At 37.8% G+C, this 25,860-nt stretch overlaps 1 long non-coding RNA gene across 11 annotated transcripts in view; it reads left to right on the top strand.

Annotated features, from left to right (window-relative positions):
• LOC123332829 overlaps nt 1–25,860 on the top strand; it is a 144,314-nt gene that overhangs the window by 2,365 nt on the left and 116,089 nt on the right. For 2 of the 11 annotated variants that reach the window (XR_006640865.1, XR_006640863.1), the window contains exon 3: nt 18,754–18,922. The exons of the other annotated variants lie outside the window; for them this stretch is intronic. This is a non-coding gene — a long non-coding RNA (uncharacterized LOC123332829). The remainder of the gene's footprint in view (nt 1–18,753; nt 18,923–25,860) is intronic. 11 annotated transcript variants of the gene reach the window in all.

The raw sequence follows: 25,860 nt of genomic DNA, 5'->3' as shown, positions 1-25,860 counted from the left end.
GTATTAATCTTTTCCGTGGAGTATTTAATTAATTTAAATGTAATATATTTACTGATATATTTAAAATTTATCTCTGTCTTACTATTATTTTCTCCTTTTGATCCATCTGTTTTATGTTTCTGTTCCTCTCTTTCCTTGGTTCTTTTATAGTAATCAAATATTTTAGTATTCAAATTCCCTACTTCTAGCTGGTTGGTTATACATTCCTTTATAACTTTTTTTAGTGGTGACACTAGAGATTTATCATCAATTAATCATAATTGAAGACTAGTGGTTACCATTTCTGCCTTTTGGTCTTTAAGATTTAGGATTTGCCCCTTCTGCTTTTGTGTTATTATTGTCATATATTTTAATTCTACATATATTTCAAATCCTTTGAGAGATTACTCTCATTGTTACATACAATCAGTACTTATTTATATTTACCACATTGCACCTTTTCTGTTGTTCTTCATTCCTTCCTACAATTCCCTTCTAGGATCATTTTCCTGGATCATTTTTTCTTCTCTCTACAAAACTCATTTTACTGTTTCTTTTACTTTTACTATTTCTAGAGCAGGTTTGCTGGTGGTGTATTATTTTAGTTTATGTTTGTCTTAAACTGTATTTATTTCACTTTCAGTTTTGAAGGTAGAATTCTAGATTTTCAGTCTTTGTCTTTCAGCATTTTAGAAATGTCACTGCCTTGTTTCCTGGCTTTCATTGTTTCAATTGAGACCTAATATTTATCATTGCTTTATTGAAGTTAGTGTATCTTGTTTCCTGACTGCTTTTATGGTATTTCTCTTTATTTCTTTCTATGATGCAGGCCTGGTTTAGATTTATACTTCTGTTGACCTTTCAGGTTACTTCTGGTTATGAGGAAGTCTAGAAAAGTATCTTGCAAAAGGAAGTGAAATTCCTGCTATTGGTTTATGCTCATTAGGGTTTATTTTCTGGAATTGGGTAGTTTGCCACCCCCTTCCAAATCAGTGTTCTATTATCAGGATGTGAAATGGCCTTTAGATGAAAAATCATATCCTGTTTCAATGTGATACAAACAGAGGGGAATACAGAAAAAAGAATATAGTAGGTAGTCAATGCCCTGATTCTTGAATGAATAAGTAATAAATTAATGACAAAATAGTCACTTTGGATTGGTTGGGTGGAAAGTAAAAGGTAAGTTTATGAAATCGGTCCTTCCGTTTCCCTTCCTGAGCAACATGTCTACCTGTGTGCTCTGCTCTATAAGGGTAGAGACTGTGTCCTACCATCTTTGTAGTTAATATGTTGTTATACAGAATGCATTCAGCTGCCATTTGTTAATTGGAAGAGAACTTTGAAAGATTGAAGAGGATTTGGACAGTTTTAGAGAAGAGTGTAACTGCTGATATCATGGTGAGGAGTGTGTGTGTGTTGAAAGTGAGTTGCTCAGTCATGTCTGACTTTTTGCTATGCCATGGACTGTAGCCTGCCAGGCTCCTCTGTCCATGGAATTCTCCAGGCAAGAATACTGGAGTGGGTTGCCCTTACCTTCTCCAGGGGATCTTCCCAGCCCAGGGGTTGAACCTGGGTCTCCTGGATTGCAGGCAGATTCTTTACTGTCTGAGCCACCAGGGTGAACAGTCGTGAGTGTAGGGTGTGTAAGGGCTGGACAGTATGCAACAGTCTCACTATGATGGCAAGTCCATGTTAGCAATAAATGAAGAGCTACCTGCCAGGGCTGAGCATTTGAAAGTTTTTATATAAATGGGTATCGAATGATAGATATTTCACTTGGCAGAAAATAAAAGATATAAGAAAGAAACCAGCCCAAGGTCACAGTATCTAAGATAGAATCTACTAAGTAGTCCAGGTAGCAACACTAATGCTCTACTCTACATTAAAATGAAATCGTTCCATTGAATTTTAGGGAGTTTTGAAAGACATTGTGTGACCTAGACACCAGATACGTTATACACAGCTGAGCACCACTTAATTGCATAATGAATGAATCAACTACTTTAAATCACTTTACAAAATCCCATACACTATCACATTTCCTTCCTTGTTACCAATACCTGTTAAACGCAATCCTCATAGAGAAATAACTCACTTCATTGTATTAAAAATGCCCAATTGGAGTCCTTTAAATGTTGCAGTTCTCAATTATCTCACCCCAAATCCACTATGAAGTGATAATTAGGGGCTAAAAGCTAAACCGATTACTGCAGAATTTTCTCCTGACAGCCATTTAATAGCTAATCAGGTGTTAAATCCCCAAATTATGCATTTCTCAGCAGCACACAGATCACAATAAATTTTAAAAGTTTTAAGTTATCAACTTGTCTTTCATGACTTTGCCCTAACACTCCAAAAGTAAAGGAATTAAGAGTTCAGAGGATTAAAAATCCTTGACAGTTTATTCCATTTCTTTATGTGGAATGTTTGTTTTGATTAATGATGACTCAAACCCAGATTCTGACCATAGCACCATATTCTAAGACCTATCTTTGCCCACAGAAAGATTCTACATCTTCTTAGTATCAACATATTAATGTTGCCTGATTTGTATATACAGGAAACCTACAACCAGAAGGGTGGAGGTCAAGAAGCAAGTATGTGTACAGTGACCACATAGGAACAACATATGTGGCTTTACTAGCTTTGAATGCCCTGAGTTTTCACAGGTATATGACACATGCTAGGGGCTTCCCAGGTGGTGCAGTGGTGAAGAATCTGCCTGCCAATGTAGGAGACTCGCAAGAGACACAAGTTTGATCCCTGGATGGGAAAGATGGCCCGGAAAAGGAAATGGCAACCCACTGCAGTATTATTGCTTGGAAAATTCCACGGACAGAGGAGCCTTGAGGGCTCCATCCGTGGGGTTGCAAAGAGTGGAATGTGACTGAGCATGCGCGCACGCACAGGGGTACAAACTGTTCCACTGTTATGCTAATAACTACAATGTAAAGTCTGTGGGTAGAGACACTGGACTTCACTCTGACAAGACTACTTAGACTACTTCCAATGCACGGTGATCACCTAAGCAGCAGAGAGTGAGGGGGGGAATGCATATTTACATGGTGATTAATGGACCATCACAGACACCCTTCTGGAGAAGGCAATGGCACCCCACTCCAGTACTCTTGCCTGGAAAATCCCATGGATGGAGGAGCCTGGTGGGCTACAGTCCATGAGGTCGCTAAGGGTCGGACACGACTGAGCGACTTCACTTTCACTTTTCACTTTCATGCATTGGAGAGGGAAATGGCAACCCACTCCAGTGTTCTTGCCTGGAGAATCCCAGGGACGGGGGAGCCTGCTGGGCTGCCGTCTATGGGGTCGCACAGAGTCGGACACGACTGAAGCGACTTAGCAGCAGCACAGACACCCTTCTAGCTGCTAAGCTACTGTGGCCTTCTACCCCTACCTCAATGAAATGGAGGGGAGAGAAGCTAACAGGAAGATTAAAAAAAAATGTTTACATACAAGATAATTTTTCATCATGTTGAGCAATTTTAAAATAAATATAAGTAATCTACTAATTACTATGATACCTGTAATAGGTACCCTGATAGATAACATGGGCTTTCTTGGTGGCTCAGATGGTAAAGAATCTGCCTGAAATGCAGGAGACTGGGTTCAATCCCTGGGTCAGGAAGATACCCTGGAGAAGTAAATGGCCACCCACTCCAGTATTTTGACTATCCATGCTATGAGTATGTTCCACATTATTACATATAAAGCCAGTGAATGAGTATAACACAGTTATTTAACTCTAGGTCTATGGTTTTCAACCAAGGGAGATTTTGCTCCCCAGAGGACATTTTCTCAATATCTGAATACTTTTTGGTTGTTGCAGTCAAAGGGCAACCTTTAAAGGAAGGATGTTCCTGGCATTTAGAGAGTAGAGGATAAGGATTCTGCTAAACATACTGCAGCGCACAGGACAGCTTCCTACCAACACAGAAATATTTAGTGCCAGTAGTGCCCAAGTGGCAAAACACTCCTCTACTCGAGACCCCTGTAGCTTTGACCCTGTATCTGTTTGATCTGTATTCTCCAGGGCTGCACAGGGGAAGATGGAGCACAGCAACAGTGGGCTCTAGATCTTGTGAGTCTACATCCTGTTCCCCATCTTTTATAAGAATATGTAGTTCTGTCTAGCTCTGTCATCCTATTCTCCCATTTTTTTCTGGGCTTTATTAATTTTCTTCATTATTTACCAAAATGCCCCCTCACTGCTTAGGAGCACTGTCAGTTTGATTGCATAATTGCACCTTCATTTAACATACACTTTTCAAGCATCTGTTGTGTGCTGTGTGTGGTCCTTGACTTGGATCTTAACTGGACAATATCAACAAAGATGGGCTAAAGATAAAAGTTAAGAAAACATATATATATATATATATGCACACACACACCATGCACATACATTTGAGAGTCACATTAGAAATCATGTTGTTTGGACTGAGATTTTCTTGAAGGAATAAACAGGAAGAGAAGTACATTAAAGAAGAAAACTGAACGATGACCCTATCTAAAAGGAATGGTTTTAGAACTGGGATGGTTCAACCTATAGAAGGCGAAGCCAAAATATAGTGTCATAAAGTTGTAAAAGTCCCCCCAATTTTCTTCTTTTAAAAAAATTTTAATGAAAACATTATATGCACTTAGTTTTGATGTAAAATAGTAATTACCAATAAATAGCAATCTCTGCCCATTCTCCTTTGTGCCTTGACATCTCTCCAAAGAATTGACTTCTACTTATGTTACCTGTTTCTTTTTTATATTTAGTGTGGTATTTTTAAGTAAAACTTTTATGCCATTCCTTGTTTTTTCCTTTAAACCCTAACAGGAGGAGCCTCACACCACCGAAGGCCCCACATGTCACAGAGACACAAAAATCATCTATTATAAAATACCCAGACAGCTCTGTCACTCAGGATCTGTGGCTCAGGACTCACACAGCACACGCTACTGTCCCAAACGTTGGCACTTGTGACCCATACTTCTTTGTCCCTGGGGAAGTGCTTTTCTACATTTCTTTCCCTGCATCCCAAAATCAAAAAGACTGACATTTGGTGGGTTGTGATGCTGTGGCTACACAGAAATCACTTCAAAACATGGCAATGATTTGAGTGGCAAAAGCTTTTAGGAAAGAGAGAGGACGAATTAATTAACTTGTCAAATCCTTCCTCTCAGATTCTTGAATAAAGAAGAGTCGTTTCCTAAGAATGCCTCATGTCCATTTCCTAGTTTGCAGTGCATAGCTTCATAAGTAATCACAAATTAGCACAATATTCACAATTGCACTTGGCAGCTGAGGAACATTTCACACCATTAAGTAATTTATGTTCCTCTTTATCAAATGTAAGAAGCTTTTTAAATGAGTAGACTTTATTTCTTAAGGCAGTTTTAGATTTACTAAATTATTAGATTTAGGGCAATTTATTTAGATTTAGAAAAATCGAGCAGATCACACAGAGAATTCCATATAAGCTTCTCTCCCTTACACAATTTCCCATATTAGTAACATCTTGTCTTAATGTCTTAATGTGGTTTATTTGCTACAATTAACAAACCAGTGTTGATCTATTATTAGCTAGAGTCCATAATTTACATACAATTTCACTTTGTGTGTTGTCTAGATCTATGAGTTTGAAAAATGCATAATGTCATGTATTCATCATTACAGTATCAAAATAGTCTCACTGTGCTAACAATCTTCGGCGCTTCACCTATTTATCCCTCCAGCTATCCTCAAAACCCAGGCAACCACTGATCTTTTTATTGTCTCCACAGTATTAATATTAAACCTTTTCCATAATGTTATGTGGTTGGAATCACACAGTATGTAGCCTTTCTAGACTGAGTTCTTTTACTTAGCAATGTGCATTTAACTCTCCTTCATACCTTTTTTGGATTGATAGCTCATTTTAAAAATTGCTGAATAATATTCTGTTGTACAGATATTCTAGAATTTATCCATTTGCCTACTGAAGGTTATCTTGGTTCCTTCCAGTTTAGGGTACTTATGAATAAAACTGCTATAAACATTTATGTGTAGGTTTTGTATTTTCTGACATTATTTTAAAAAATATTTCCCTACCTTTTATTCCATTCTTCTCAATTTAGAATTCTAATTACAAGCATGCTAGATGGCTTTTTACTTCCCCACGGTGCTCTAAGGCCTTGTTTTTTTCTTCAATTGTTTTATCTTCTCTGTTCTTCATATTGAATCATTTTATTGCCTTATCTTCAGAGTTCATTGATACTTTTTAAAATCATAGTTCTGCTGCTGATAATGTTTCATTCACCATGCTGCTGCTGCTAAGTCGCTTTAGTCATGTCCAACTCTGTGCAACCCCGTAGACGGCAGCCCACCAGGCTCCCCCGTCCTTGGGATTCTCCAGGCAAGAACGTTGGAGTGGGTTGCCATTTCCTTCTCCAGTGCATGAAAGTGAAAAGTGAAAGTGAAGTTGCCATAGTGAACTTTTAATTTCTGTTGTATTTTTTGGCTTTAGAATTTCTACTTAGTTTTTTTATGTAGTTTCCATTTTTCTCTTGCTATTTCCTCTCTTTGTATTCATTAACACTGTATTTTCTTTTAATCCTTATTTTCTTTACATCATTTGACATATTTATAATATTTACTCTAAGGAGTTTTCTGCTAAATACAATGCCCAGGTATACTTGGTTTCTATTTATTTTGATTATTCATTTTTCCCTGTGTGTATTACTCTTTCCTGTTTCTTTGCATTTCCAGGAATTTTTGGTTGAAAACTGTACGTTGTGCTTTTGTTTATTGTTTGGTTTTGAGTTTTCGGGGGGTTGTTTATTTGTTGTAACATATAATTACCTTGTCTGGACTAAAACCACAAAATCTGACTTCTCAGATTGTTCAACACCTAACTGTGTTCAGTTTCCAGCTGCTGCTTTATAAATATGGCTCTCTGGGTATCTCCCTTTTGCCTGTGTATTAATCAGTTGAGAATTTGAGCAAATTTATACTAAGATTTTGGGGTTCATCCTCTCTCTGATTCCTTTGCTATGTGATTCCAAATTTCCAGTTACTCCTTCAGCTCCAAGTTCTTCCCTCTGACTTATGCAGTCAGGAAGTTTTCCACTTTTTGCCACTTGAAGTGCATGCGGTAGGTAGTGCACTCAGCCAAGGCACAAGACGTTTACAAACCTCATCAGGAGCCATGGAGTCTTCCAAGTGTTGACTGTCCTCTAGTTTTTGCCTGCCTTTTTGATGAGCTCCCTGGGGTCTCGTGTGTGCATGTGTAGTATAATAGCCAGAGGTTTGGGCAGAGCTTATGCTCAGATTTTAGATACAAGTCTTTCTGATCCTCTCTCACTTCCAAAAATCATTCCCTTAATTTCCCTGCTGCTCTGATAATCTGAACTCTGTTGTTTGCCACCTTGAGCTGACAAGGCTCTGATTTTCTGTCACCAGACCTGGGGTTGGAGTTTGGGATGCAGTTAGGTTAAAAAGCTATATTATCCCAGTTCTCATCCAAAGCACCAGCTATCTATTAAGAGTATATTCCCTTCCAGTCTCTGCCTGCTACTGGTCATTTTCCAGTGACTCTAAGAGATAATTTTACTTATAATTTTATTCAGTTCAACAATAGTCTACTGGAGGTCAACCTGTCCATTCCAGCATCACTGTATATCCTGCCTATGTTACATTAAGTTTTAATCTTTCATAGAATTTAAAAGACAAAAGCATTAAAAAGGATAATATCTATTTAACAAACACATATTACATATAGATATATAGAGAGATGTAATTTGTGACATCAGTAACAAATGGCAAGAGAGTGGAGAAATAAAGGAGTAGAAGATTTTTGTGTGTGATTGAAATCAAGTTGTTAGCTTAAAATAGATTTTTATAACTTTAAGATGTTGTATGTATCAGTGATTCCCATGGTAACCACAAAGAAAACATCTACAGAAGATGCACAAAAGGAAATGAAAAAAGAATCAAAGGGTGTCACTATAAAAACCAACTAGATGCAAAAAAAGGCAGGAAGACAGGAAATGAGATACCAAAAAAAGCTCTAAAACATTCTGAAAACAACAAAAAATGGTAATATTAGGTTCTTCCCTATCAGTACTTACTTTAAATGGAAATAGATTTAACTCTCTAATTCAAAAGATACAGATGAGCTGAATGGATTAGAATAGATGAATGAATAGAAAAACAGAATCTATTACTTAAAAAACTAAAAACAGAGCTGCCATGTGATTCTGCAATCCTACCCTGGGCATATATCTGGAGGACAGCATCCAAAAGGATACATGCACCCCACTGTTCTTTGAAACACTAATTACAATAGCTGAGACATGGAAGGAACCTAAATATTTATTGACATAGGAATGAATAAAGAAGATGTACATATATACAGTGAAATATTAGTTGGCCATTAAAAAGAATAATGCCATTTGTGGCAATGTGGATGTACCTAGAGCTTGTCATTGTGAGTGAAGTAAGTCCAAAGAGAAAGAGAAATATTGTATGATATTGCTTACATATCATATATGTGATAAAATATTACTCTGCCATTAAAGAGAGCGAAATAATGTCATTTGTGGCAACATGGATGGACCTAGAGATTGTCATACTGAGTGGAGTAAGTCAGAGAAAAAGAAATATCATATGATATTGCCGATTTTAAAAATAAATTATACAAATGAACTTATTATGAAACAGACTCACAGAGAATGAGCCATTTACTATGGGGAAATGTGGGGGGAAGGGATAATTAAAGGAGTTTGGGATTGACATGTACATACTGCTATATTTAAAACAGATAACCAACAAGGATCTACTGTATGGCACAAGAAACTCTGCTCAATATTATTTAACAGCCTAAATGGGAAAAGAATTGGTAAATTCTTGGCAAGAGGATGTAAATTTTACGTTGTGTATATCTACCACAACTTAAAAACCAGATACATTTTCTTTTGACATATTCAAATATAACTCTTGTTTTTGAAATATTCCTTTGACATTCGCAGATGTCAATGCCCCTTTTACCATTATTCTTAGGATTTAACTTTGGTCTTTTGTTAGATCCTCTGGTTTCTGGATCCTGTGGCTTTCCGTCTTTTAGGCCACTGTGCTATCTGATCCAACACCTTCTCCAGTAGTTCCTGAAAAGGGGTGCCTAAGACATAATGTTTTTGAGACCTAGCATATCTGAACATCTTTTGTCCATCCTCATACTTGATCTTGACCAGTCATCCGTCTGATTATGAAAATCTTGGTTGAAAACTGCAATTTAGGAAATGTTACTTTTTTTCTTTTCTTTAGTGAGGTGGTTGAGAAGTCCACTGCCATTCTGATTGCTCATTTCTTCAGTGAGATTTAAGGGAGTTTTCTTTTGTTCTCAGTATGCTGGGCTCCTTATTGAAATTTTAGTTGTCTACATTGGTATGTTGGTGCTGTGATGCTTACTCAGTGTGCCCTTTGATTCTACAATCTCATGTTCTTCAAATCTAGAAAAAATCTGTTGTTTCTATAATTTACTTTCATTTCCTATATTTTCACTTTCAGGAAATTTTACCATTCACATATTATATGAATCCTCTTGTTTTCTTAAATTTTCACTCCCCTTCACCATCTTTTTGACTTTTCCCCTCTGATTTCTGAGAGATTTCCTCAGGTTTATATTCTAAACATTATATTGGATTTTTTTTTTCCATTTCTGCTAGCACACTTTAATTCCAGCTTCTAAAATATATTTTTTAATTTTGTGTTGCTTTCTCCTTTTGTACCTTCCTTGTTCTGTCTTCTTTCAACAAAAAGTAGTAATTACTATTTCTGTACTTTTATTTTTCTCATATTGTCTTTTTCTGATTATCTGTTTTGTTTTCCCTCTTTTATCTCAGATGCTTTCCTCAAATGACTAGTGGGAGGGAGATTCAAGAGGAAGGGGATATACACTGCTATATTTAAAACAGATAACCGACTGTATGGCACAGGAAACTCGGCTCAATATTTTGTAAACTAAATGGGAAAAGAATTGGTAAATTGTTGGCAAGAATATGGTAAATTTTATGTTGTGTGTACCTACCACAATTTAAAAATAAAATAAATTTTCTTTTTTTCCTCTTTTTTAACTTCTTACCTTACTTCTACATTTTGCTATACCAGTCATTGACAAATTAAGAACCCCCTGGGTTCCAACCCATTCAGAGTCTTAACCTAGAGTCTTCTTCAAGGGTTGTGAGGGGTCATTTCTTAGCATTGTTGGAGAGAGGATGTTGGGGTGGAACTGATTCTTATGTAGTTTTTAAATTAGTCTTCCTGTTTTCTAGCCCACTCACATTTCCACACCAGGGAAACATTTCATAGTCCCCTAGTAATTCCAGTTCTAGGTCTTTCCAGATTTTTCAGTCCAATTGCTGGCTTCTGGGTCCTCATTACTACAGATGTAGTTTTCAGCTCTCTTTGGGTTTTCTAATTCAGCTCTTCAGAACCTCTGCGTTTTATCATCTGTCGGTTTTATGCTGATGTCTCTTAACCCATTCTCCTTGATTTTTTTTTTATTGTGATTTTACTATGATTTTGGTGCATTTCAAGAAATTGAAGTAAAAGCATGTACTCATCTGTAATAATTTCAAGAATCTCATTCTTAAATCACTTTATCATGGCCCATCATGTATAGAATTATCTATCCTGAACAGCATTTGTTTTCTCTTTACTATTGTTCACTCATGTTTTCAGCACCTACTATATGTCAGACATTCTACTAGACTGAATGAGACATTAAGACATGGTAAGAAATAACTTACTCTTGAGAAACCTACCACTTCCATTGCTGTAGGCAGGTTTTAAGGAAAATATTCACTACATAAGCCTCTGTATAAGTTATTTTGCCTTCAAATGCTGAGAAAATCTTTGTCTCTCTTAAAAAGTAGATACATTCCCCCCGCCCCCACCACCACACCCACCCCACCTGTTAATATAAACCATGCAACTCACTGTGCCTCACTTTGCACCTAGGCTTCCAGGATGCTCACAATGGAATGTGAGCTTTTAACTCCATATTTATAAATTATGGGTGTTTTCTTTCACCTCCTGCTTTATATTTCTGATCTATATCCTTATTTATCTTGATTTTCAGTTAAAAAATATTGTTTAAGTTTTGTTTAATTCATCTTTTATTCAATGAGATGGCATGGGTATTTCTATCTGCATACATTCTTTTTTATATTTTCCATTATGGTTTATCACTGGATATTGAAAATAGTTCCTTTGCTATACATTAGGACCTTGTTGTATATCCATTCTAAATGTAATAGTTTGCATCTATCAACCCCAATTCCCAGTCCATCCCTCTCCTTTCTCTCTACCCTTTGGCAACCCCAAGTCTGGTCTCTCTGAGTCTATTTTTGTTTTGTAGATAGGTTCATTTGTGCCATATTTTAGATTCCACATATAAGCGATATCATATGGTATTTGTCTTTATTTTTCTGACTTCATTTAGTATGATGATCTCTAGTTACATCTGTGTTGCTGCAAATGGCATTATTGCATTCTTTTTATGGCTGCGTAATGTTCCATTGTATATGTGTACCACATCTTCTTTTATCCATTCATCTGTTGATGGTCATTTAGGGTGTTTCCATGTTTTGGCTCCTGTGAATAGTGCTCCTATGAACAGAGGGATGCACGCATCTTTCTGAATTGTAGTTTTCTCTGGATATTTTCCCAGGAGTGGGATTGCTGGATCATATTGTAATTCTGGTCTTAGTTTTCTGAGGAATCTCCATGCTGTTTTCCACAGTGGCTATACCAACTTACATTCCCAGTAACAGTGTAGGAGGGTTCCCTTTGCTCTACACCCTCACCAGCATTTGTTACTTGTAGACTTGAATGATGGCTTTTCTGACTGGTGTGAATTGTAGTTTTGACTTGCAATTCTCTAATAATTACTGACTTTGAGCATATTTTCATGTACCTAACTGGCCATATGTATGTTTTCTTTGGAGAAATGTCTATTAAAAACTTCTGCCCATTTTTTGATTGGGTTGTTTGTTTTTTTGTTGTTAAGTTGTATGAGTTGTTTGTATATTTTAGAGATAAAGCCCTTGTTCTGTCACATCATTTTAAAATATTTTTCTTTCATTTCATAGGTTGTCTTTTTGTTTTTTTTATGGCTTCTTTTGCTGTGCAAAAGTTTGTAAATTTGTAAATAGAGTAGACTTTAAGTGAGAAACTCATTCAAAGAAAATGACAAGCTTTTTAAAATTTTCTACTGTGGGTAAAACAAAGGCCAAATAATAGTTCCTATAGCAAAGCTGGGCACATAGTAGGGCCTTAAAATTCTGAATGAATGAATGAATATAAGAATTTGTTGGAAATCTGCTAATTACTGGAATGCTTTGTTACTGTAGAATTGAAGGATTCCTTTCACTGGCCTAAATCACAAACATTTATCAAGTGTTTTGTTTGCTTGTTTGTTTGTTTTTTAGTTCAATGTCATCTTAAATTAAAAAGATTCATTTTTTTGTCCAAAAAGAGAATTAACCTGATGATCTCTCAGTGGTGCTGTCAACTGTAACATTTCATTATTTCTATGATTTTAGAATGCTACCAGTTATTTGGTTTTATATTTTATAGCCAGTCCCAGAGCACCTAGCCTGGCAGTAGAGTAATTTAGACCTTAACCTCCATCAATGCCATGAGCTGCAGATTGGGGTTTTGTTGTTCTTCTATGTTTAGAATCATGTAAAACAAAACAAAATCATTCTTGATCGAGTGATTTTTTTTTTTTTTTAAGGGGCTGCCTATGTTTCAGGTATTGGACTACATAGTCACTCTCTAAAAGTCATATCCATCAGCTCTCATCAAGTTCTCCAGTGCAAAAACCCTGTCCTCCCTAAAAATGGCAAAAAAAAATTTTTTTTCTTGATGGGCAAAGTAGTATGAGATTAAGAAAGTTTTCACCCTTGGTAAAGCCTATAAAGTTTTGGTCTTGAAGAGTACTTTTAAACAGGTTTCTGATGGATTCAGTTGTTTTGCTATTACTGTAAAATTTACTTGCTCCTCTGGTAGAACCAGGCAGTATTAGCTAGTTCATAACACCTTTGAAGTATTTATACAATACAGTGATTTATTATTGAGTTAGGTGACTTACTTTTCTCCATAAGGAAAAGATGGAAGAAACAAGATTGACCAAGTAAATGCTAATATTCAGAATGTGATTTAGAGTACAGGGCTCAGACTGGTTTTCCCATTACACTGAAGGATTACATAGATGTGTAGAAACACTGTTGGTTCATCATTACTAATACACACATGCCAGGACATATGGGCAGGTAGAAGGATTGAAAAGCAACTGCCTTAGCTGTAGATTCCAGGGAGTTTAGAGGCTTAAATCACAGAGGCTTGACATCAGGCAAATGGAGTTTCTGAGGCTGAACAGTAATTTGGAACCTAAGGCATTTGAGAATGCCAGTTATTAAGAAAAATTCTTTTCTTAAGATTGTTATGGAAAAGCAACTTCTACAAATGCAGTTATCCTAGTACTAGTCTTCCATAGTTTGAGCTCTGTTCCTTTTTCATTTGAAATAAACATTGTGACCAGCATAGTTATACCTTTCACCCTACTTTGTGACAGGGTGGGGAAAATTTATAATGGAGATTCTTGGAGAAAAGAATATCTCAAATCTGTTAAAAGACAGGTTGGATTCAGCTTTGAATTGGATGATATCATGTCTATTCAAGGACTGGGGCCACTTGTGCTTATTGTTTTAGTGGGAAAAGGCGACTTGACCCTAATTCAACTTTCTTTACTCTTAAGTGAGAAAATAGGAGATTTTGATTGATCATGTAGCAAACATTGAAATTTGAAGATGCAGTGAATGAAAGGAAGGCTTCCTCTTGATAGTGATGTGACAGGAGAATCACAACATTCATAAGCACACAGACACGGTGTTTAGATCTTGTTGGTCAAGTACACAGACTGTAAGACGGGAGAAGGCAGCGGCTACATGGTTTATTTGGTGTGTCTAGTACTATTGTTTAGTGTTTTCATGTTCTATCGCTACAATTAGTTTGCAAACCCCTTAAAATCAGGAACCAGATACTTGCTTTTGTTTCCCCCAATGAAAGTAACATAGTATCTTGCATTCTAATGTGAAATATCCTGATATAAGGAAGAAAATCTTTGACTTAAAGGAAAGGGCATCTGAGGCAAAGTACTTCAACATTTGTAAAATCAGAGGATTAGACTAAAGAAGTATAGGTGGGAGAAATAAGCATGTGATAGAGTGAAAAATCCACAGGTTCCTGTTGTATCAAATTCAAGTTTGAATTAAAAATTGTTTTGGTCATCTATTTATTTTTAATTAAAGGACAATTTCTTTACAGTAGTGTACTGCTGCTGCTGCTAAGTCACTTCAGTCGTGTCCGACTTTGTGTGGCCCCATAGACGGCAGCCCACCAGGCTCCCCCGTCCCTGGGATTCTCCAGGCAAGAACACTGGAGTGGGTTGCCATTTCCTTCTCCAATGCATGAAAGTGAAAAGTGAAAGTGAAGTTGCTCAGTCGTGTCCGACCCTCAGCAACCCCATGGACTGCAGCCTACCAGGCTCCTCTGTCCATGGAATTTTCCAGGCAAGAGTACTGGAGTGGGTTGCCATTGCCTTCTCCACCTCCGTCCACTAGTTTCTATCAAACATCAAAATGAGTCAGCCATAGGTTTACCCATGTCCCCTCCCATTTGAACATCCCTCTTGCCTCCCTCCCCATCCCACCCCTCTAGGTTATTACTGAGCCCTGATTTGAGTTCCTGCGTCATACAGCAAATTCCCATTGGCTATCTGTTTTACATATGGAAATTTATGCTTCCATGCTACTCTCTCCATATCCCACCCTTTCCTTCCTCCAGCCATGTGCATAAGTCTGTTCTCTATATTTCTGTCTCCACTGCTTCTCTGTAAATAGGTTCATCAGTACCATTTTTCTAGATTCCATATATATGCATCAGTATACAATATTTATTTTTCTCTTTCTGACTTACTTCACTTTGTATAATAGGCTCTAGGTTCATCCTCCTCATCAGGACTGACTCAAATGTGTTGCTTTTTATGGCTGAATAATATTCCATTGTATATATATGTACCACAGCTTCTTTATGCATTCATCTATTGATGGACATCTAGGTGCTTCCATGTCCTAGCTATTGTAAATAGTGCTGCAATGAACATTGGGGTACATGTATCTTTTTCAGTTTTGGTTTCCTCTGGGTATATGCCTAGTAGTGGGATTGCTGGGTCATATGGTGGTTTTGGACTTCCCTGGTGGCTCAGACGGTAAAGTGTCTGTCTACAATGTGGGAGACCTGGGTTCCATCCCTGGGTCAGGAAGATCCTGTGGAGAAGGAAATGGCAATCCACTCTAGTACTATTGCCTGGAAAATCCCATGGACAGAGGAGTCTGGTAGGCTACACAGTCCGTGGGGTCACAAAGAGTCAGACACAACTGAGTGACTTCACTTTCCTTTCACTTTCCTATGGTGGTTTTATTCCTAGTTTTTTTTTTTTTTTTTTTTTTTAACAAATCTCTGTACTGTTCTTCATAGTGGCTATAGCAATTTATCTTCCCACCAGCAGTGCAAGAGGGCTCCTTTTTCTCTACACCCTCTCCAGCATTTATTGTTTGTAGGTTTTTTGATGATGGCCATTCTGACCAGTAAGAGATGATATCACACTGTAGTTTTGATTTGCATTTCTCTAATAATGACATTGAGTATCTTTTCATGTGTTTGTTAGTCATCTGTATGTCTTCTGTGGAGAAATATCTGTTTAGCTCTTTTGCCCACTTTTTGATTGGGTTGTTTGTTTTTCTGGTATTGATTTGTATGAGCTATTTGTGTATTTTTGAAATTAATCCTTTGTTAGTTGTTTCATTTGTTATTATTTTCTCCCATTTTGAGGGTTGTATTTTCACCTTATTTATAGATTCCTTTGCTGTGCAAAAGCTTGTACATTTAATTAGGTCCCACTTGTTAATTTTTGGTTTTATATCCATTACTCTAGGAGGTGGATCATAGAGAATCTTGCTGTGATTTATGTCATAGAGTGTTCTGCCTATGTTTTCCTCTAAGAGTTTTACAGTTTCTGGTCTTACATTTAGGTCTTTAATCCATTTTGAGTTTATCTTTGTGTATGCTTTCTATTTTTTATTTACAAAACTCATTTTGTCAGTGAGATCACAAATTCTGCTACCTAGTTCTATCAATCTTTTTCCTTACTTTTTTTCTAGGTTTCATTCATTTTCTTCATTATTCAAGATATTTCTTCATTGCCTAGGTACATTATTAGTGTTAGTACATATTTGCATATCTTTAGCAAATAATGTTTAAGTGCTTATTGTGTATTATGTATAGTCCCTGACTTTATGCATCTAAATTAGACATTAGTGGTACATGCCAAGAAGATGTTATAAAGATAAAAAATTAAAACATACATATATCAGAATATATATATTTTCAGACATGGTGGGAAGTAATTTAGACTGAGGTTTTCTTAGGGAATTTACAAGGGAGAATCAATCACGTCGAAGAATAAAAATTGGAAAATGATTCAAAAGGAATGGTATTAGAAATGTAATTATTTGATTTACGTAGGAGAAGACTAACATGTAATTCATAAAAGTGCCGGTGATTTTTTTCTTTCATATAGTTTTCTCTTAAAGCAATATTTGTACCCAGCCTAAAAAGGCAAATAATAATTGCTATAAAACAGCAGTTCCCTGCTTAATGTCCTGGTGTCTTGATACCTGATCAGCAAAGAATCCACTTTTGTTTATTTTCCCTGTTTCTTTTGATATTTAGTAGCATCTCATGTTCAAGTCTAGGTTAAAAACTATTTTTTAATTCATGAAACTTGTGTTTTCAACCATACTGCTAGCTCCTGGGGTACAAGGATCTTCTCTTTCATGGTGTTTATAGTACCATGCCAGGCACAAACAAGATAGCTATTGTTTGCTACTTGATCAAATTTGGCAACCTTTCCTGGTGTTTCTCAGAATTCATAAGTGTCAGTGAGCATCCATTGTCTCTGTAAACAGCTGAGGATATTTAGTTTCAGAAGGCATAATGATGGAGTGGAAAGATTTGGAACTGAACTTGAGAAGTTGTTTTTGTGTCTCTGGGCTTTTAGTTCCCATCTGTAAAATAGGATTATCAGCTTCTGCTTTCTTTCAGATACAAAAGGGAATCAAAGGAGATTTACATATGCACCTATAAAATGCTCCATAAATTAAGCTGTCGTTCTTATGCCGTCTGATAGTGTATCCTGTGATGATGGAAATGTATGTCTGTGTTATCCAATATGGCAGCCACAAACCACTAGCCACATCTGGATATTTGGCTCTTGAAATACAACTTGTGTGGCTGAAACTGAATTTTAATTGTGTGTACCTTTAATTAATTTCAGTTTCCATAACTGTTTTGAACAGTGCATGTCTAGTCTGCTGCTGCTACTGCTGCTAAGTCGCTTCAGTCGTGCCCAACTCTGTGCGACCTCATAGACAGCAGCCCATTAGGCTCCTCTGTCCCTGGGATTCTCCAGGCAAGAATACTGGAGTGGGTTGCCATTTCCTTCTCCAATGCATGAAAATAAAAAGTGAAAGTAAAGTCACTCAGTCGTGTCCGACTCTTAGCGACCCCATGGACTGCAGCGTACCAGGCTCCTCCGTCCATGGATTTTCCAGGCATGAGTACTGGAGTGGGGTGCCATTGCCTTCTCCGCATGTCTAGTCTACCTTTCTGATTTTACCAGTTAGGTAATGAAGCTCAAAGAGATTATATTGCTATGTGAAGGTCACATGACTGGTATCTGGAAGAGATAAAAACAGAGCTCATAAGTGATTATTTTTAGTGTAGTAAGTTTATAATTATTGTTGAATGATCAGCATAACCTTTCCATTTACATTATTGTATTTCTGAATAATCAAAGGAGAGTCATTTGTAAAAATTAGGGTAGGAAAATCAAGCTGAGAGCAAGTTCCTTTGTACCAAGATCAAATGTTTCCACTTAGATTGAATGGGGCTTAGTGACTGGATATAGTCTAAGTGTGAAGCAGATAACATTTTAGGGACACATGGATTGACTTATAATTTAGGTGAGAACTTATTTGTATTTTATTTTTGATGCTAAGTGAAAGATAAAAGGACTCTTAGACTTCATTAAATTTATCTAATTGTACATGAGGGCATCTTGACCCCAAGAAGAATTAAGACAAGTTAACATCTATATTCCTGCTATTGAATGCCTAGTTCAATGTCACTTTCACAGATCTAATATCTGGTTTTTTTTTTGGATAAAAAAAAAATGCTGTGCCATTTCATTATAAAAGCAAGTGTTTCATTGTAGAAAATGTATAAAAACATTTTTACAAAAGAGGAAGATAAGAATCACTTCTATTTCTTTTACCTCCAGATACACACTTGGTAGATTTTTTTTCCCCTGATTCTTTTATATATAAGATAGTTTTTGAAGTAAAGTTGAGATTATTGTTTGATAATCTGATTTTTTTTTTCACTTACCAAGAACATTTTCTCAGGGACAGATTTAGTTTTAAATTCTAGAACTAGTTTACTGAGGACATTGAACAGGTCCCTTGACTTTTCTATGCCTAGTGCTCACAGCTTCCTATTAGTAACACTAACACCTACTTCCCTGGGTTTTGTAAGGGTTAAATGAAATTGTGTAGATTGAGTTTCTGGCACTATTTTCTCTTTTTAATCTAATGTTGGTATTTTAGCTAAAGTGCCTTGACTGACCCAAGCAGGATTTCTCAGTCAGGAAAGTATATGAGGGTCACCTCGACTAGACAGCTGCACCGGACGGGGGTCTTCACGTGAGCTACAGGTGAAAGAGGAGAGAGTTGAGAAGAACAAAACAAGCAGACCAGCACTGAGAAAAGGAAAAAGGTCAGCTTCTAATCCTTTTCGCTCTCCTGTGTCTCTACCACATCATTGCGCAACTCTGAACCTTCAGTTTGTGGAATGAACTAGGAGTCCTGTCTCTGCCATCATTGTCTGGGTAACCATGTGTAAGTCTCATTCTCTCCAGCAATGTTTCATCATCTGAAGAAAGAGGGGTTTATTCTAGAGGGTCTCATAGTGTAGTTTTACATATTCACATACCTTATGTCCTATGATTCCAGCTGGCTTGCTAATTCCCTCCTAGGACTTCTTGCAACCACCCTGGGTCACCTCTTTTCACCTCCAGTCCAGGGTTCTCCCTAGAATCTGCCTGTGTGCATGTTGTTAATCACCAGTCATGTCCACCTCTTTGTGACCCCATGGGCCTTAGCCTGCCAGGCTCCTCTGCCCTTGGAATTCTCCAGATGAGAATACTAGAGTAGATAGCCATTTCCCAACCCAGGAATCGAACCCAGGTCTCCTGCACTGCAGGCAGATTTTTACTATCTGAGCCACTAAGGAGAACTAGAGGCACTCAAAGTGAGGTGCAGGTTGACAAGTACAGTGGATTAACTTTCTCATTCTGATCATCTCCAAGGAATACACGAAACAAGACAGATACACTTTACAAAAAGTATGTCGTTTCTGCAAGAAAAAAGTAAAAGCCAACGCATGTTTCTTCCTTGTTCGCTATCCGCCAGGCATGCTCTTCTTAAAAATCCTTTCAGATCATTATTATTGTCCCCATTTTATAGGTAAGAAAACTTAACCACTTTACCAAGGTGGCACAAGTATTGATTTACATTAATCCACTTTGATTTAAACAGTCTACTCCAGTGCTCTCAATAATGAGAATACAACAGCTTCTCTATAATTGATCAATACAAGAGAAATCATTTGGAAAAACATAGCTGGAATCCTGCATGAACAGGATGGTTGGCAGTTTTGGAAGAAGTAAAGACTAACTAGCATGTGCTTTTGCCCCCTTAATGATTAGTTACATTATGTAACCAGTGACTACCCACAGGGCATGGGACAATGCAAGTATCCAGTATAGGATGGATGGATGAATAATTAACTGAATGAATAAATAAAAAGATACAGACAACTTGCCTTTCCTACCTCAATCAGAAAGCAGAGAATTTGAAATATTATTCTGCATGTTCAGCATGAGAATAAAGCTTCCTTTCTATTGAGTCTGTATGGAAATGCAAACAGGTGTTAGAAAGCTAATGTTACATTTCCACAAAATCCATTTAAATAAACATGTCTCAGCTTGCCATAGTTCTTTGAACCTGGAATGTAACATGACAACAGTCAAAAAGCATAGAGGGAATTTTACTGGGAGCCCAATGAAAAGCAATTTGCATGGGGATCTACATATCAGCAAATTTTCTTGCAAAAGGGATGATTTGGTGACCATAAGCCAAATTTTAAACCAGATACAAACCAAGGAATCATAAAGATTAGAGTCCCTCAACTGTCCAGAAGTCTATTAAATGGTCACATTCATTTACCAAAAGAACCTCTAGTAAAACCCTGCTTTATTAAAATTGTCATCTCTAAGAAGGTAGCCTTTTAGTAATGAAGGAAACAAGTCTTCCATTTGAACAGTATATTGGTGATGCAGAAGAGTCAGTTTAAGAATTTTCCCTCTTCAAAGTTTATGATTGTAAAAATGCAATTCTAAGTCTTAGAATCCCCTGCTTTTCAGAAAACAAATATGAAAAAATAAAAAGATAGGCTTGAATCCGTGAGGGAGAACTCTTTCTCTGATACAGCACTTCTTATCTCCCTTTGTCAGCTGCGTTTGTACCGGCCTCCCTAGTGAGATGCTGTGAGCTCCTGGACAGTAAACATCTCATCTATCCTATTTTCTCTCAGTACCTCACACACAGCTTTTCATATAGCAAGACCTTTTCATGCAGCGAGAGCTCAAAAAAAAAAAAAAAAAGGTTGGATTAATTTGAATCAGTTCCAGAAGTCTTTACGTGTAAAAGCTATTTATGAATGTTCCTCATGACTTGAAAATGGAGAGGCTATAACTTAAACCCATGTGCCATTAGAGAGTGAACCCCCTAATTAGCTCAAAAAAGTGGACACCAAATATGGACAAAGAGGCAGAGAAAGAAAGACTAATAAAATACTGAATAGGACTGTCCTAACTGCAACAACATTACTTTGCCAACAAAGGTTCGTCTAGTCAAGGCTATGGTTTTTCCAGTGGTCATGTATGGATGTGAGAGTTGGACTGTGAAGAAAGCTGAGCACCAAAGAATTGATGCTTTTGAACTGTGGTATTGGAGAAGACTCTTGAGAGTCCCTTGGACTGCAAGGAGGTCCAACCAGTCTATCCTAAAGGAGATCAGTCCTGGGTGTTCATTGGAAGGACTGATGTTAAAGCTGAAACTCCAATACTTTGGCCACCTGGTGTGAAGACTTGACTCATTGGAAAAGACCCTGATGCTGGGAGGGATTGGGGGCAGGAGGAGAAGGGGACGACAGAGGATGAGATGGCTGGATGGCATCACTGACTCGATGGACATGAGTTTGGGTAGACTCCAGGAGTTGGTGATGGACAGGGAGGCCTGACATGCTGTGATTCATGGGGTCGCAAAGAGTCGGACACGACTGAGCGATTGAACTGAACTGAATTGCAACAACACAACATTGTTCCTGTGGAGGTTACCAACTATGACTGCATTTGGTCAGAGAGGAACAGGTTGAAATACATACATTAGTTGGTATTGGGGAGCCATGTTGTTTGATGAGAACGATTAACAATAGCATCCACGACTATAGGTATATGGAAAAATAAGTAGTTGATTTGCTGAAGTCAGTCAAACAACAGGTCCCCCGTTCCTGCCAGTATCTGTAGGTGGCCTCTTAAAAACGTGGAGTGGCATAGATGAGGCAAAGATTAGTCTGTCTCAGACTGGGCAGTTTCTCAGCCTTAGTGTATTCTTGGCCACTCTTTCTATGTTGGTGACCTCGGCTGTACTCCACAGCACCTGTTAAACAAGATGGACCTGAACCTTCTCAGCACATGAGCATGATACCACAGAACTCAGTTCTTGCTCTTGTGTTTCTCTGGGCACTTTCCACCTAGTATTTTTTCTTGAATCCCCCATGCATTTTGTCTCATAACAGTGATAAAAAAGAGTAGAGAAAGATGCCACCAGGGGACTTGGTACTTGTGAGATAGGAAAGATGAGTCAGAAGTGCTAAAAAAGATGTCTCCATGGACTGTCCTGATCCTTTTCTCAGATACCACAGTTCCGACCCATTCCCTAATGACTGATACTGAGAATTCGCCAATAAAAACTAGCTGAGAATGCTGTCTTCATGTATAACTCCTTCAACATTTACAATCAAATTATATCCTTAGCTGTTTGTCTCATTTCAGAGGACAATATCTTTCCTCATTCCCAAAACTAACATCTTCACCTAAAGATCTCCTCTGTTCCAGTCTCTTTAAGAACTTGAATCATCAGTCATTTCCACTCTTGTCTGAGATGTCTCCCTCTCTGTTGATTTTTTTTCCTTTTATTAAGTGAACTGCTTAAGTCTTTTACACTTTTAGAAACAAACCAATCAGCTTCCACTAACCTGTAGACCTCTTTATAACTACAACTATAAACTTTTATTTATATAGATACAATGGTCTGAATTCACTGACTCAATTTTGGACTTGCTAGTCTTTCCTCAATCTGTGATACTATGATGTTTAGGATTAAGTTTAGGGAGGTGTCCAATTCCAAATATTAATTAAGACATTAAATTTCACTCAAATAGCAATTATTTCCTCTTCCCAAGCTAAGGGTTTTGGCAAGCCACAAGACAGAAAAAAGGGGGCTTGGTCCTTCTTCTTTTGGTACTCTATGACTCCCCTTCTTCTCCTTCATCTAGTATCATCATCCTAGTACCACAGAGCTAGAACAAGAGAAGGAAGATAATGAAGGCAGAATATTTTTGCTTGGTGGTGGGCCAGCCAAGAGAGCTTTACATTCACTGTCCTGACAAACGTTTAAAATTCTGACCTCTCCAAACTCACCTTTCACATGTATCCTATGCTCCAATCATCTCTTCTGTATATTTTTGATTCTTCACAGATCTTACTGGAAATGTCAATTGCAATTTCTAGGTGATAGACCTTCTTTTTATCTTCCCTCATCCCCTTGTATTTTTCTCTCCTTTAAAATTGGAGTTTAGTTGCTTTACAATGCTGTGTTAGCTTCTGCTGTATAGGAATCATCCACACACATACATTCATCCGCTCTTTGTCACCACAGAACATTGAGGGGAGTTCCCTGTGCTATGCAGTGGCTTCTCATTAGTGATGTTCCATTGTATGTATGTACCGCATCTTCTTTATCCGTTCCTCTGCTGATGGACATTTAGGCTGCTTCCATATCCTGGCTATTGTGAATAGCGCTCCTGTGAACATTGGGGTGCATGTGTCTTTTGTATTAATAATCATAGTTTTCTCCAGGTCCCTTGAATTTTTAGGCAACTACTCCACACACAGATGTTCTCTTTTGAAGGTTCAGTTGTCTCTTCAGTTGACCCCCTTGGGCAGGATTTCAGCAGGACAGTTTTATTTCTTCCACAGGACCCCCATGTGCTCCAGGGAGAATCCTTATGCTTTCTATACCTAAAATCTCTGGATTATGGGCCGAGCCCTATGCAACAGTCTGGGGGATGTTGTGGTAAAAGGTATTGCTTTCAATAAACCTCCTATTTTTTGAATATATTGTTCATCATTTAGCCTGGGAATAACAGACTGGGAGCACATAAAGAATATGGCTTTGAAAAAGGCCTTCACAACAAGGCATTGCCTTCTGACCTTTCTAAACTCACCTTGCACGTATATCCTATGCTCCAATCATAGGTACTTCCCAAATTACAGAATATTCAGACCTCATGTCTTTGTTAATGCATACTTCCTGCCCTGACATCCTGTCTTCATTTGGTTCATGCCTACACATACCTTCAAACTCGTCTTCCCTAGTATCCTTAGCCTGACCACTCCCACCCTGCTCTATACCCCAGCATGCCCAGCTTTAACTCTTCAGTACTGTTTGATAGGCTGTGGCATTTGTTGTGCTGTAGAGTTTAGTGGTTACCGTGGAATCAGACCTGTGCTTACTCTGACTCTGCCACCTGCTACTGTGTGACCCTGAGCTATTTGCAGAACCTCCTGAAACTTCATTTCCTGGAAGAAATGAGTGATAATGCATATATATCTCATCAGGTCATTAGGACGGTTAAATAAAATAATGCATGTAAAGCATTTAAAGCAGTGCTTAGGATATTGAAGCTTTCATTAAATGTTACTTGATATTAATCATAACATGTACGGGGCTTTTCACAGTACCAAACTCAATAAAGAAGCAAAGAAGTATACTTTTTCCCCTCGAATTCTCAAAGCATTCACAGCCTTGGATTTTATTCCATTAAAGAATTAAATTTTTGTGAGGAGGCTTGGAAGCTATCCTAAATCAAAGTACAACGGGACACAGTCATTCCGCAGAGCCAAGGGGCTGCTTCCTGGCTGGGGTCCACGCCCTCCTCACTCCACCAGGCCTCTCAGCCACAAGCACGTGAAGGGCAGCCGTGACTCCGGCAAGAGGCCACCCCCTTCCAGGCCTCGAACTTTCTCCTCTTAGAGGAGAAAATGGCAAATAAATAAATAAAATCTGTATAAATTTAAATAATTGGAAGGCAGCTTGACTGAAAAAGACACTTTTCTTTTTCACCACAAATGTCACCATCTGGACTTTTCCTTTTTTAATTTCTTTGGGACCTGACAAGTCACTGGGCTGATATAATCACACCCAGTCAAAAATGACAGACACATCTCAGCGAGTTAGGGTGGGCAGAGTTCCAGGGTGGCCGGGGAGGACCCAGAAACCAGTGGGAGAGTGGCTTCAACAGCCCTCTGACTGGCTCGCCTTCCCCCATAACACAAGAGCTTCTGAGGTGTGATCAGCTTAAAATACACACCATGCTCATATACACACACGTGTGCACACACACACACACATGCATTTGTGGATGTGTGTATGCTTACAAAATGGCATTCAATTAACCTGCTAGTTAACTCATTTTTCATTTTTTCAGTCAAAAAATATAAATAAATAAAACTAAAGGGCAAGAAAGGCCAGTCAGCAGACTGTGCTGCTATTAATAAACTACATGTGGCCACCCTGTTTCTGTACTTGCCTTCTTTTCTCCCCAACGGTCCTTTATCCAGCAAAGCAGGAATATTCTAAGGGAACCAGCAAAGGAATCCAGGTTTCTTTATTGGTCAATTCAGCACCTTCACGTGGCCACAAGTCCACAGATGGACTCACAGCTGTCGTGTGCAAATATTCCCATTCACAAAACCAGCTTATTTAATATTTTATTTTTGCAATTTCTATGTCATTCTGGTTATGATTGTCTGAAAAAACAATGCCTTCCCTGTAGATCTTCTGGATAGTATTTTTTCAAAACAAGGGAAAATACCATTTTGCAAATTTTATTCTATGGCAATTTACAGTATTTCTGTCTGTAGGAATATTTGCCTATTGCTTATTTTATTTGGATAGGACTTTGTGTGTATACACACATATATACATTCACATATATGTAAACACACGTATTCATTTGCCAGATTTTTGCAGTGTTCTGTGTACATACAGTAAGCTGATGTTAGTAGGGCAAGGTCTACTAACAGTGCTTTTCTACAATGAATGTGGCTGTGAATCACCTTAGGAGATTGTCTAAATACAGATTCTCATTCAGTAATCTGCATTTCCATATTGCCAGTCTGGGGACCACACTTCAAGTAGCAAAGAGTCAGGGACATTAGACATAGTTTTATATGAGAAATTTGTGAGTCCCTCTCAGCAATTCCCTCAGCTTCACACCCCACGTCCAGTAATTAATCAGAATAATCA

Source organism: Bubalus bubalis, chromosome 3 (genome assembly GCF_019923935.1).
Source record: "Bubalus bubalis isolate 160015118507 breed Murrah chromosome 3, NDDB_SH_1, whole genome shotgun sequence".
Taxonomy (NCBI): Eukaryota; Metazoa; Chordata; class Mammalia; order Artiodactyla; family Bovidae; genus Bubalus; species Bubalus bubalis.
Note: the sequence above shows the minus strand (reverse complement) of the source record. Positions and strands in the feature narration are given on the sequence as shown.